Source organism: Misgurnus anguillicaudatus, chromosome 9 (genome assembly GCF_027580225.2).
Source record: "Misgurnus anguillicaudatus chromosome 9, ASM2758022v2, whole genome shotgun sequence".
Classification (NCBI taxonomy): Eukaryota; Metazoa; Chordata; class Actinopteri; order Cypriniformes; family Cobitidae; genus Misgurnus; species Misgurnus anguillicaudatus.
This window is the reverse complement of record NC_073345.2, coordinates 30,467,545-30,470,871: the sequence shown is the minus strand read 5'-3', so window position 1 is coordinate 30,470,871 and position 3,327 is coordinate 30,467,545. Positions and strand designations below refer to the sequence as shown.

Here is a 3,327-nt window from a genome sequence, read left to right as displayed (position 1 = left end):
CACTGGATAGTTGTGCTATCTGTCGTTTTTCATTGCGTGTCACTGCTTCTTTTAATGTAAAGCTGCTTTGAAACAATTAACAATTTTGAAAAGCGCTATATAAATAAAATTGAATTGAACTGAATTGAATTGACGTTTTTCAAATATCTTAATGTCTTCAGCAAAACAAAGAAATTTATACTGGTGTGGAACAACGTGAGGGCAAAGAAATCATCACATTTATATATTTTTTTAAAGTCATTCAAATCTGTAATAGAAATGCAGCTACTGTCAGACTCTGCCCACACTCTAAAAATGGTTGGGTTAAAAACAACCCAATTGGCAACCCAGCGCTGGGTAAATATTGGACAGAACACATGCTGGGTTAAAGTAACCCAACACGTTGGGTAACACATTTTAACCCAGCAGGTTGGGTTGTTGAGAAAACCCAACATGTAGTCATTTTAACCATTTATGGGATTAATATTCTGGGTTTTGGGTTATTCTTGATGGGTTATTTTTATCATGTGCTTGATTGTAAATCAAGACCATTGTTAACAGCAAATAAATGTTTATTTGATTGCAAAATAACTACAAACTCTTACATTTTTACAGTTGTAAGTTGCAAAATCATTTAAAGGACTGCTTACTGACCCAAGTATAAATATATTTATAAAATATCATAAATTATGCACATTGAAGTAACAATGTAACAGGTTGAATCAATTCGTTTGAATTTAAGACAGAATTTGTAATTTTACAGTATATATATGAAATACTGAAATGTACATAAACAAAACTACAGCAGTGTAAAAAAGAAACAATGTAATTGTTAAATTAAAAGTAAAATCATTCATAGATGTGTAAAGTTTTTTTAAAGAACAAATGTTTTAAGTTTCACAGAATGGAATGTATTTGACTAAAAATACTTCATTTATTAAAGTTACTCGTCGCGAACAAAGATGTACAAAGGAATCGAACAGCAGGGGATTCATCCATTTGAAAAATGACAGACTACAGGAATTCCCATAGAAGCACATTGCCTGGGGTTTTATTTATTTTTTTAAGCACTTAAAATACCTTTAAACCAGAGACTGTAAAAAATATGCAAGTAGTGTCTGTGACGTCACCCATTGGTTTGTGAAGAGCATTTTTTAAGCTTAAAGTAGGCGGTGCGTGCCGTCGCCATCTTGGCCGAATTGCAGTTTAAGTCACTTCCGTATTCAGAGAGAGACTGATTGAGAAAAAAGATTGAGAGGTCTGCTGCATGTTTCCCATGGCCAGGACGAAAGGAAAGGGTTTCAAGGATTCTGTCCAGAGAAGAAATTCCACCACATTTGTTGCAATCTACAAAAGAGGAAAAACTTTTAGTGGTCTGAACTGAATGATCAGATTGAAGTATTCAGAAAACCATGTGGGCCAAGTGAATTATATATTTTATAAAAATTATAAGGGTTTCATTTGCATCCCTGGCCGCATTACCACCACCTGTGAGATTTTTTTTCCAAAAATGCAATAGCCTGTTTACAGTTTGCATAAGACTTTGGTGTTACACTCCTTTAACTTTTTTGCCAACAACAAAGGCTGCAAACCACACAGACTGACAAATATGATGATCTGATCTGACTATAAAGAATAAAGTACTGCAGAACTAAAATTTAGCAGATAATTAAGACATTCCCAATATATTTTAAATAGGAATTATTAAATGTTATACTTACTGGCTGAAGTTGTATGAAGGTCTTGCTAGCCTCATCAATGGATGGACGTTAAAACTCTGCACACTCTAAAAAAAAAGAATTGGAAAACAACATCACATCTAATCTCTGCTAAAAACATAACATCTCTGATACAGTATCAGCCACAGATCAGAGGGTTGGTCAATATAAATTTGAAATCACAGGAGACAACCCAAAAATATTATGAAATGAATATAAAATAGTAACTAAATACGACTCAATAACACATCTAAATTCATATAACGGTACACATATACATGTTTGTTAACAGATAGTCACTTCCACGCAGCCTCCGTCTTGGTGACAAATACGTTTATGTTTTCAAGTTCATATTCAAACACTTAAATTATTGTTTCATTTTAAAAGAGAGGAACAAGCATACATATAAGACACCAGTTCTTGGAAACGCTGTTTCGTTTTAATTTATCGACGCGTTACCTGCCGTACCGACTGTGAAGTGAATGTGCTTCTTGTCTTTGCCTCAGTGACAGCGTAGACGACGGCTCCGTGATCCTCCGCCGCGGCGCCGCCGGTAAAGTTAACATGTGCTTCTGCTCGCGCCTCGCCCTTTGCGGTCTGTCTTTACATATCGAATGACAAGAAAGCAATTCGTTTGTCGCTAAATTTAATTTAACAGCGTCGCTATCGCTTGTTAAGCTGGGAAAGGGAAAACTATGCGCGTGTGTGACACAAAAAGCCGAAGTGGGTTGCGGAGGTCCACTCTGTACCGGTTTTGACTCGCTTTGTTAAAGGCTTACAGAAATTGTCATGAGTTAACGTAATCAACCGTGTGATGGGGATTTTGTAACATCTGTTTTATTAATTTTATTAATATGCCATATCAAACATCTTAGAACGATTATTCAAGTCAATTTGTGTAAATGGCGATCTGAGGTAACAGTCGTCATTCCTCTAAATTACACCCGTCGTCTTAGTCAGTATAAATTAACACGTTGCTGTCTCGCAAAATGTTATAATCTTGTTTATATTCATGAAATGTTCACAAAAGCATATAAACTTACCTTGAAACAACTGCTTCAGTGACTCTGTCCTTTCACGACGACCATTGCTGAGCCTGAGCACATTCAAACATCAAGGGCGCGAAGCACGTGAGCCTCTTCAAACAACCCAACATAATAACCCAGCAGTTTTAACCCAACACCTAGAAAACTGAAACTACCCAAAAAGTGTTTAAAATGTAAAAAAATAACCCAGCAAAACAACCCAACAGACTCAACCCAGCATTTTGGGTTAAAAAATAACCCAGCCATTTTTAGAGTGCAATCATACCTCCACACCCTTTTACACCTTTACATCCCATCCAGTACCAGTTTGACCAGTTTGGTCAGTGAATGAGCGGCACCTTGTGGTTCCCCATAAAAGGGGAAATAATGTGTCATAATATAAAATATGGAACAATCATTTGCATCCCTCACAATTTATAGAAATCTTTTCTGTAAATATGTAAATCATGGTTGTCCAACATTGTTCCTGAAGGGCACCTGTCCTGCATATTTTAGTTCTAAACCTACTCCAACCCCACCTGCCTCTAATTTTTAGGTAGCCCTGAACAACTTGATTACCAGGTATAGGTATGTTTGATTAGGTT

The 3,327-nt window shown here is 36.1% G+C and overlaps 1 long non-coding RNA gene across 1 annotated transcript; it reads right to left on the bottom strand.

Annotated features, from left to right (window-relative positions):
* Positions 1–287: 287 nt before the first annotated feature.
* On the bottom strand, positions 288–2,787 carry LOC129446865 (uncharacterized). The gene is made up of 3 exons (XR_012371204.1): positions 2,166–2,787; positions 1,701–1,765; positions 288–1,326 (listed from the first exon to the last, which is right to left on the bottom strand). It is a non-coding gene; the product is annotated as an uncharacterized lncRNA (long non-coding RNA).
* Positions 2,788–3,327: the final 540 nt, after the last annotated feature.